This window comes from Rhinoderma darwinii, chromosome 10, assembly GCF_050947455.1.
Source record: "Rhinoderma darwinii isolate aRhiDar2 chromosome 10, aRhiDar2.hap1, whole genome shotgun sequence".
In the NCBI taxonomy this organism is placed as follows: domain Eukaryota; kingdom Metazoa; phylum Chordata; class Amphibia; order Anura; family Rhinodermatidae; genus Rhinoderma; species Rhinoderma darwinii.
In genome coordinates, this window is record NC_134696.1 from 69680069 (window position 1) to 69691796 (window position 11728).

An 11728-nucleotide genomic window follows, 5' to 3' on the forward strand; every position below is an offset into this window, starting at 1 on the left:
ACGTTTACGCCTCTGACCTCCTATTGACATCAATGGGAGGCAGAGAAAGGGTATTTTGCTGAGTTTTTTGCCCGTAGCACTCAATGGCCGTGAGAAAAAAACGCGGTGAAAATCGCGGCAAATGGCAAATCTGCCTCAAAATCCCAAAAAACTCAGTGTGAACATAGCCTTAAAGTGTTGTTTGAAGTATGGAAAATATTTAAAGAATTAATCTTACTGCCAATCAGTGCAGTGCAAATAGTACAGTCTGCCCTGCACTGCCCCATATCTCTCCTCGGCAGCCAGTCTCATTTGCGGCGTCACTCTCTGCAATTACATTCAGGCCAGTCCAGGACGGGTCGCGCTTAGCGCTGTTTTGAAGCGGCACGTCCTGGGCTGGTTTCTTTGCTCTACCTGCTGTATTGTTGTGGTCTGCCTGTGCTGGCTCGATGCCAGTGGTGGATTAATATGATCTTTGGCCCTGGGCTGTACACAAGTTATGGGCCCACATCCCACACGTAAGTAACATCTACATGTCAAAGTACATCACATGCCACTCTGCAGACTGTCTCTTAGCCTGATCATCTGCTGCCACACTCACACTTCCCCACAGCCCCCACCACAGTAATTTACATAGATTGTAAGACCAACATTACCAATAATACCGCCATACTGCTACTGAATAATACCCCAAACTGTTACTGAATAATACCTCCATACTGTTACTGAATAATACCCCCATACTGTTACTGAATAATACCCCCATACTGTAACTGAATAATAGCTCCATACTGTAACTGAATAATACCTCCATACTGTTACTGAATAATACCCCCATACTGTTACTGAATAATACCCCCATACTGTTACTGAATAATACCCCCATACTGTTACTGAATAATACATCCATACAGTTACTGAATAATAGCTCCATACTGTTACTGAATAATACCCCCATACAGTTACTGAATAATACCTCCATACTGTTACTGAATAATACCTCCATACTGTTACTGAATAATACCCCCATACAGTTACTGAATAATACCTCCATACTCTTACTGAATAATACCCCAAACTGTTACTGAATAATACCTCCATACTGTTACTGAATAATAGCTCCATACTGTTACTGAATAATACCCCCATACTGTAACTGAATAATAGCTCCATACTGTAACTGAATAATACCTCCATACTTTTACTGAATAATACCCCCATACTGTTACAGAATAATACCCCCATACTGTTACTGAATAATACCCCCATACTGTTACTGAATAATACCTCCATACAGTTACTGAATAATAGCTCCATACTGTAACTGAATAATACCTCCATACAGTTACTGAATAATAGCTCCATACTGTTACTGAATAATACCCCCATACAGTTACTGAATAATACCTCCATACTGTTACTGAATAATACCTCCATACTGTTACTGAATAATACCCCCATACAGTTACTGAATAATACCTCCATACTGTTACTGAATAATACCTCCATACAGTTACTGAATAATAGCTCCATACAGTTACTGAATAATACCCCCATACTGTTACTGAATAATACCTCCATACTGTTACTGAATAATACCCCCATACTATTACTGAATAATACCCCCATACTGTCACTGAATAATACCCCCATACTGTTACTGAATAATACCCCCATACTGTTACTGAATAATACCCCCATACTGTTACTGAATAATACCCCCATACTGTTACTGAATAATACCCCCATACTGTTACTGAATAATACCTCCATACTGTTACTGAATAATACCTCCATACTGTTACTGAATAATACCCCCATACTGTTACTGAATAATACCCCCATACTGTTACTGAATAATACTCCCATACTGTTACTGAATAATACCTCCATACTGTTACTGAATAATACCCCCATACTGTTACTGAATAATACCTCCATACAGTTACTGAATAATACCCCTATACTGTTACTGAATAATACATTTATACTGTTACTGAATAATACCTCCATACGGTTACTGAATAATACCTCCATACTGTTACTAAATAATACATTTATACTGTTACTGAATAATACCTCCATACTGTTACTGAGTAATACCCCCATACTGTTACTGAATAATACCTCCATACTGTTACTGAATAATACCCCCATACTGTTACTGAATAATACATTTATACTGTTACTGAATAATACCCCCATACTGTTACTGAATAATACATTTATACTGTTACTGAATAATACCTCCATACTGTTACTGAATAATACCCCCATACTGTTACTGAATAATACCTCCATACTGTTACTGAATAATACCCCCATACTGTTACTGAATAATACATTTATACTGTTACTGAATAATACCCCCATACTGTTACTGAATAATACCTCCATACTGTTACTGAATAATACCTCCATACTGTTACTGAATAATACCCCCATACTGTTACTGAATAATACCTCCATACTGTTACTGAATAATACACCCATACTGTTACTGAATAATACCTCCATACTGTTACTGAATAATACATTTATACTGTTACTGAATAATACCTCCATACTGTTACTGAATAATACTCCCATACTGTTACTGAATAATACCCCCATACTGTTACTGAATAATACCCCCATACTGTTACTGAATAATACCTCCATACTGTTACTGAATAATACATTTATACTGTTACTGAATAATACCGCCATACGGTTACTGAATAAAACTACCAAACCATGCTCACATATTACTACAACATTATGTCAGAAAAAACCCACCATACTGTTAGTGAATAAATCACACTATATATAGACCAATATTACCACCATATAGTGACCTTATAGAGGTAGATGTCAGTTATACACAAGATATCTGCAGACCATATAAGTGATTACAGTATAGTTATATCGAGTGACTATTGTGGCAAATTTACGTTTTTTAAATTTTTATACTGCTTTTTTTTGGTAGGTTCCGCTGGAGCGTTTGGACTACGTCGTAGATACATTGGACTACTCCGATGATCTACTTTAAAAAAAAAAAAAAAAAATGGTGAAAGAGGGTTGCATGGGGAATTTAGATTTCAATAAAAGTTTTTTTTGTCTGTTTTTTTTAATACTTTATTATGGCCTTGGTAATGGCTGCTGTCTGATTGAGAGTGTCCATTACTAAGAAGGGGCTTAGTGTTAGCCAGTAAAAAGGCTATCACTAACCCCTATTATTACCCCGGTTCTCACTGCCGCGAGGGGAGTACGATCCAGTACCCGACCATCTGAAGCGACGGTAAGGCAGCAGGGCGGCCCCAGGCTGGTTTTACCAGGCTGGGAAGGGATAAAAAAACGTGGTCCTTCCCACCCTGGTGATGCTAGGCTGCAGCTGCTGTATTGTATCTGGCTGGTTGTGAAAAATAGCGGGAACCCCACATCTTTTTAAAAAAATAGAATTTTTTTTTACGTGAGATCCCCTCCATATTTCATAACCAGCCAAAAACAATAAAGCAACAGCAGCCTAGCATCACCAGGGTGGGAAGGGCCATGGTTTTTTGCCATTCCGAGCCTGATAGTACCAGCCTGCAGCCACCCCAGTACCCGCCCTTCTCTTCAGATGGTCGGGTGCTGGATTGTACCCAGCTCTTCCCGGTACTCCTGGTGGCGGTGGGTACCGGGGTAATAATAGGGGTTAGTGATAGCCTTATTACTGGCTAACACTAAGCCCCTTCTTAGTAATGGACGCTCTCAATCAGACAGCTGCCATTACTAAGGCGGTAATGAAGTATTAAAAAACATAGACATAAAGACATTTATTTTATTGAAATGACAACTCTTCCACAGAATCCACTTTAACCATTTTATGTAAAAAAAAAAGAAAATAAAGCTTAAATCAGCGAAGTAGTCCAACGAATCTACGACGTAGTCCAAATGGTCCAGCGGAACCTGCAAAACAAAAATTAGCAGTATGAAAAATAAAAATAAAGCTGGCTGCCCCCACAGACGTACAAACATATGAATAAATAGTTACCTTCGGAAACATATTAAAATAATTAGAAAAATTAGGCCCATAAAATAAAACATATCAAATAAAAAAAATAATAACTATAACACCTTTCTTTTAAAGAGAACCTTTCACCTCCCCATACATGTACAGCTGAGTGCAGCATGTAATGGGGAGGGCTGCACAAACTCTGGGGCACTTTACATTTTTTTCCTAGCCTCCTTCGTTATTTAGATATCGGTGCTGTAATATTTGGCGCCCGATATTTAAATAACCCCATGAACTGTCAATGGGGAGGTAATTGGCAAGGGGGCGTGTAACATCGCTGTGACACTGTCCAATCAGCTACAGTCAGCGTTACAGCAAGAGCTGAAGAGAGGAGAGTGTGTGCGCGCAGCTCCACCACCACTAAGGAACACAAGAGGAGAAAAAGAGTGTGAATTCTTCTTCTTCTGCTCCATGGCATCGGAGCTGTGCGCGCATGCACGCTCTCACTCTTTAGCTCTCGGCAGACAAGGGCGACAAGACTGATCTCTCACCTGAGATCACAGTCTTGTACTTGCCTGCTGAGAGCTGAAGAGTGAGAGCGTGCGCGCGCACATGATCTCCTCTCTACAGCTCATGCTGTTGACATTGTCCGTAGAGGATTGGGCAGTGTCACAGCGATGTTACACGCCCCCTTGCCAATTACCGCCCCATTGGCAGTTTATGGGGTTATTTAAATATCGGGTGCCAAATATTACAGCACCGATATCTAAGTAAGGAAAGAGGGTAGGAAAAAGAATGTAAAGTGCCCCAGAGTTTGTGCAGCCCTGACCATTACATGCTGCACTCAAATGCAAATCTGTGGGAAGGTGAAAGATTCTCTTTAAAGTGTAACAACTTTTTTAAAAACTTTTGACATGTCAGAAGTTTTGATCAGTGGGGTCCGAACACTGAGACCCCCTACTAGTCGCTAAAACGAAGCAGCAGAAGTGCTCGGGTGAGCGGTGTGCCGCTTCAATTCTGTTTGGCTTTCCTTGGAGCAGGTGTACGGGCTCAATAGAAAGTCTAGGAGTCCGTACACCGATCAGTCGGCTGAAAGTCGATCATAAATTAAACGGCACAGTGCTCACCCGAGCACTTCTGCTGCTTCGTTTTAGCGATCGGTGGGGCCTCAGTGCTCGGTCCCCTACCGATGAAAACTTCGGACATGTCAGTATGATATATAAAGATATCTATTAATGCGATTGGTGCAAGTTTTAATTACTTTTTATTGAAAATGATTTGCACTTTTTGAGATACAGCTGCTTTGTATCCTGTATACAGAGCAGCTGTATATAGCACTGGGACCTGAATGCATTAGGTCGCCTATTACTGATCACATCTAAGTTATGAACTTAGATGTGATCGGTAATAGCTCGATCCTGCAGGACTCGCTGACACTGAATCAGTCAGTCCCGCTGACCTGACGGATACAGGATACAGCACTATATACATTATAGAATATATTTATTTTAATTACCGGGGGCAGGTTTATGGGGAAGGATTAGGGCCTGTTCACATCAGCGTTGGCTTTCCGTTCCGGGGTTCGGTGGGAGGTTTCCGTCGGGTGAACCCTGCAACGGAAAGTCAAACTGAAACCACAGCTTCCGTTTCAGTCACCATTGAAATCAATGGTGACGGAAACATTGCTAATGGTTTCCGTTCGTCACCATTCCGGCAGGTTTCCGTTTTTGTGACGGAATCAATAGCGCAGTCGACTGCGCTAATGGTGACGGAAACGGAAGCTGTGGTTTCAGTTTGACTTTCCGTTGCGGGGTTATCTCCAACGGAACCCCAGAACGGAAAGCCAACGCTGATGTGAACAGGCCCTAAGGCTTCTTTCACACTAGCATTAATATACGTTTACCTCTCTTCCGTCAGAGGAAGAGAGGATCGATACGTTAAACGGAAAGCAACGGTTCCATTAGAATTACCATTGTTTTCTTTTGTATCAGTTGCTTTCCGTTTGTCTCCGTTCGCTAAGTTTCCGCTTTTTTTAAAGGAAACAAAAGTGCAGTCTGCAGAACATTTATTTCCGTTCAAAAGAACGGAAACCTAGCGAACGGAGACAAACGGAAAGCAACTGATACAAAAGAATTACCTTTGAAAGCAATGGTAATTCTAATGGAACTGTTGCTTTCCGTTTAACGTATCGATCCTCTCCCTCTGACGGAAGAGGGATATAAAAAAAAAACCCCAGCTGGGATTTGAACCAGCAACCTTCCATGTGTAAGGCAGACAAGCTAACCACTACACTATAGGAAGTTCATAGTCAATTCTTGTGAAACTGTAGTAGTTGAGGGTTTATTCAACGACAGGCACTATTAGTCTCTCATGTCTGAGGCATGTGGGTGGTGACTGGTCAGAGAGTCAGACTGAATGCCGCAGCTGCCGCATGCAGTGTGCACTGTGAGTGACTGAGACTCACCAGTCACAGTCCTGTTTGTAGCTTTCCTACGCTAATTAAGCACAGGAAAGCTACAAAGCTAGGAGTATATTGCAAGGGGGGGGCGTTTTACTGACAGCAGTGGGCTCTTTAGGGGGGAATTATCCCCCCACCATAGAGCCCTGACTAGTTGCTATACTGAAAGGTTAGGGGGGTCTGAGCATCTGACTGACTGCTCTAAAGAGCTCTCTGCAGTAAGTCAGACGCTCCCCCACCCACACTAATCGTTGCATTATAGTGATGTGAGGGCTCTATGGGGTGGATTATTCCAGCCCCATAGAGCCCTCTGCTGTCGGTAAAATGCCCAGACCCCCCCTTGCAGTATACTCACGTCACGGGTCACGGTCCCAGCAAGGCAGGAACTTACCTCGTGCTGCTCGTGCTGCTCGCTCCTCCTGCAGACTTGCTCCTCTCTGGCTGCATGTGTGCTGTGTACAGCGTCAGAGAGGAGGAGGAGTGTTACAGACGTTCGGCACGTCTCCCTCCGGTCCAGTCCGTCCTGGGCTGAAAATGCTCACCTGGCCTCATGGCAGATGCGGCACTGCCTCTTACTCTAGCTACACATGAATAGCTATATCTCATATCTTTCTCTGTAACGTCCGTCTATCTATCTATCTATCTATCTATCTTCCTACAAACTGTGCACTTAAACTTACCACGCTGCTGGACGTAGCGTCTGTGAATCCAGTTTAACTGGAACTGCGGAAGCAAAGCTATTTTAAACTATGGCAACTGAAGGAGGACAAAGGGTGTGTGCTCAGTAATTAGAATACATAATTAGTATTGCCTGCCTATTTATTCAGGAATTATTCAAAACATATAATTTACAACCATTGCTGCTCTGAACACTTGAAATTGTGAGATGATTAAATGGGAAACAGTGAACTATTTGTTCAAGCTGCTATTAGACTTGTCAATAGTCTTCAAACAAACTATAATATTGTTCCTTTATATGGTATGACTGTCAAATTTCATACATTTTATCATGCCTTGTAACTATAAATAGGATTATTACTAGGCATAGTTTGCAGGAACAACATATTGTATATTAACCTCTTAAGGCATAGCTCCTGTCGTGGAAATCCATCGCTCAAAATATATTAGACTGAAATTTATACGAGTCCAAACAGACTCTCAAGGCCAGACTCCATTAGTCAGAATCCTAATTAGGATATTTCACCGATATATATCGAGAGAGGAGAAGAAAACACACAGACTCTGCTTATATGTTCAAAATGCTCCTCTGAAGGATTTATTACCAAACTCAAACTGTTAAACTGAAATTCAGAAGGCTTGAGGTTAACCAATCAGAGACAATGTAACAATATTTGTTATTCAGTAAAAAGCATACAATAAAATACATCCCAGATACATCATTATAATTCTTCACACATTATGTTTACAAGTGTCTTATCTCTCTTTTGGACAGAATGTCCTCGTGGAGATGGGGGAGACCTTCCCTCACGCATACTTGCCATCCCCCCATCTCACTCCCATCTCACTCCCTGTCCATCTTCGCATGGGAACCAAGGTCAAAGATAAAACATACGAAATCAACATTACTTGTATTAAAGGAACAATGACTTTTCTATTCACTACAATAAAACCAAGATGGGAACTCCAGACAAAATGGCTGCTGCATGAAACTAAATCATTTAAACATTATCATCACTTTCACATAATACATATCTTAGTAATTCGGCATCCTGCTTGATAATTCACAATGTAATTTCATACAGAGAATATAAGCAAATAAATCATCCTTCACAAACCTCCCTTTTTCTCATATTAAATTACAGAAATTATATATATATATTATGATTATGAAACTCAAACAATATATCAATAGGGCCACAACTAATATGATGCCATCACCAATGTCCGGTTAGGGTATGGGGTCCCACCAGTGTATTGACAAGTCATGTACATCATCGTCCTCTTCTTCTCCTGTCTTCTGATTAGAACACTTGATACTGCTGACGGATTCACTCAGGTCTTTGGTCTTTACTTGGAACTTTGCTGATGTCATCAGGACTTGATTTGATCCTTTTCATCTGTCAGACACCGTCTCTTTAAGTTTACGTCACCGGGCTATACACAACACCTCATGCTGTGAGCCTGGTGTGAGATCCCACGTAGGCGGATTAGTGGCGTGTTATTGTGACGCTACAAACCCTCCGCTCAGCTGTCTTCTTTCTCCGGTAAGTTACTTGTCTGGGCGGCTGCTTGGAATTGTGACACTGCCGTCAGTTCATGACAAACGTGTTGTACTGGCTCCGGCTGATCCTGCCGCACCTCAGTAATGGAGTTCATTGTATTAAAAATCTTTTAGTTCATGTTTAATGGCACTTGCTGGGGAACCCCAACCCTTGTCAATTGTTACTAATCTGGTGATAACATCTACGTAACAATGTCAGCCCCTTAAACTAAATCAAACAAACAAACACCTTTTATATAAGAAAAACTTCTCTGTTCCAATGAACAGGGAACCTAGAAGATGTGTAATTATTGGGTACATTTCATTTGCACTTGGTGTCACGCTTTCCAGCAGGATTTGTACCTTGATCTGAGCTGATTGCCTGGAACATTTCCAGCTCACCAAAATATACACAGATTCAACATGTTTATCTGACAAATGTCACAAACCAATTTTTCTTACTCTAATTTGTATTGCATGGGGAGGCCTCTCAAGGTCTGTTCTCTTCGTGGGAGGCGGGTATGGTAACGTTGGCACCGGTCTACCAGGACTGTTCTGTAGGCAAATCAAACAGCTCTAACAGAATTTAGCAGCAACAGCTGTAAAGCCTGGGACATACCAATTAGATCTCACCAAATCGATCCTTGCAGTCTTGGGGCCTATGTGAGGTCATACACCATCAATGCAAAAGCCATCAAGAGTGCCTTGGGTCTTACCGATTCACGTTCCCTTATCCGTCCACATTCTGTTAGAATCTGGTTCTCACGCCTTCCGCTCCCAGTTGGACTCTTCCTGTGGAGAACAAACTTTTTCATTGTATAAACATTAATTGATCTTAATCAAATAATTAATTTGAAGAAAAACATTAACAAATAACATCTTTACATCAAACGTTCACATTGAGCAATAACTAGAAATGATACATGCAAACTCATTTTTCTTCTTTATATATACATATATATATATATATATATATATATATATATATATATATATATATACACATATATATATATATATAGATACACAAACACTGCACAGAATTTTCCTTTCACAATAACAACGACAAAAAACAAATAACTAAATATGTTTTCTAATGGGAATATTCCACTTCTGTACCTTTTATCTGACGCATGACTCTACTAGTCCAATGCTAAGGCTGATCCAGAACTTTACATAAAACTTAACTTCAATATTTAATATTCCCACAACACTTCTTAAATACAATTGTTAAACAAACTAACTTTGGAATAACATCTGGAGAACTGCTGATATCTTATTGTACAAACATCAGGTGAATACTTGGGATAACATTGTTCCCCCGTCACTTGCACACAACGTCTGCAGTGGGGAAAATACAGGCCGGGCTTCAGCCCCCCCTGAGAACAGGTCTACACACACGAGCACTGCGTCATACACTTCTACCTCGGGTAGTTGTATGTTCTGCAGTCCCTGGGACGGGTAATCTGGCCGGGCTGCACTTTTCACAGGTACCTTTGCTGTTTTACCTATGTCATGCCGTGCGCACATCATGCCGGCTGCTACAAACCTAGTGGTGGCATTATTGTATCCAGGGACAAGCCAATTTACTGACACCTGGCTGCAAATTCTCTTGCTGTCAGGTCTGTCTTCTCTTGCTCTGTCAAATTTGCTTACCCGATGATCCAATAAAGTTCCTACTACCAATGGGCCCATAATTGTGGGCGATGCCAAAAGTGTACCTAGAGTCAGCGTAAATGTCGGCCGTCTTACCTTCTGCCAGGTTACAAGCCTCAGCGAGCACCTCCAACTCCGCTCCTTGAGATAAACAAGAAGGTGAGAGTGGTTTCTGGGTAATTTACCATGTGCCTCGTATCCTGTTCTACACATGCTGTATATGATAAAGTATGTCTACATTACAAATTTACATTGGAAACCCATGTCACATATAGATAGAACATTTCAAAAGGGTGGAGTTTTATTGTTCCACATTTATCTGATGATCCAGAACACTTGTAAATCCCACTCACCAGGTCCTGTAAATACCTGATTAATACAAAAACAAACAAAATATGTTACTGAAATCTGGCATAAAAATAAACAATATTCAAAAAAATTTTTGTTTTGCCTCCTCCCCATCTAAATCTGTAAAGACTCATCTGTGAGTGACGTCACCTCTGCCTCCTGTGTAAATTGGCTGGAGGGGGATGGTCTCTTACACAATACCTCATATTAGGTGGAGACTACAGCACAGCTTCACCGTTCTGGAAGGATCTGGAACCATCTACACAGAAAAACCTCAAAATGTAGGTTACTGTCATACACATTTAATCTGGGTTACACCTTGAAACTCATACACATTTTGTAGATCTCCTAGAACCAAATTCATTAATTCAAAACAAAATAAAACACAAAACAAAACTACCTGATCAGTCCCTTCAACATTCCCTCCTATTTGGACTCTGCGAAAGTAATGTAGCAGGGTTCAAAACTACATATTAACATAATGAAATTAGACACTATCGGGGTGGCACTAGTTTAACCCCCTGTAATACACAACAGCCTGGAACAAAAAAAAAAAAAAGATTACTTTCTCCTGACAAAAATACATTTTATCTTTAAAATGACCTGCAACCATTTACCTGTAAAACATCTCACATTTTCAAAAATAACATTTAGGCAGCACCATAGCACGTGCCTCATGTGTGAAAACAAAAACAAAACAAATGTAATTAGTTATTCAATAACACAGAAAATAATATATCTGGTAATATTAATTACTGCAAACCAATAAGCTGTACATAAGAATAGGGAACAGAGGGGGCACATACATTTTCAAGACCCCGTGTCTCACAATATCTGTATTTTAATTCATTTGAATCAACATCAAAACATTCCAACATTAAATCTTATCACATTATAACACATTAATCTGCAGTATAGCTTTTATCTTTTTACAAACAGATCCAGCCGGCTGTAATATTTTTCTCGCTTGGTGTAGTTACAGACGACTGCGCTGCGCGAAAATAAAACACGTTGCATAAAAAAAAATGAAAAAAAAAGTAGAACTGATTTTAACCCCATACACAAAACACTAACATTTTTAGACATTACT

The 11728-nt window shown here is 40.4% G+C and overlaps 1 protein-coding gene across 2 annotated transcripts in view; it reads right to left on the reverse strand.

Annotated features, from left to right (window-relative positions):
• Positions 1-6865, reverse strand: part of LOC142661482 (NXPE family member 1-like) — a 233560-nt gene extending 226695 nt beyond the window's left edge. The window contains exon 1 of one of the 2 annotated variants that reach the window (XM_075838884.1): positions 6805-6865. The gene's annotated coding sequence lies outside the window, so the exon portion shown is untranslated. The remainder of the gene's footprint in view (positions 1-6804) is intronic. The other variant, XM_075838883.1, reaches the window with a different exon arrangement.
• Positions 6866-11728: the final 4863 nt, after the last annotated feature.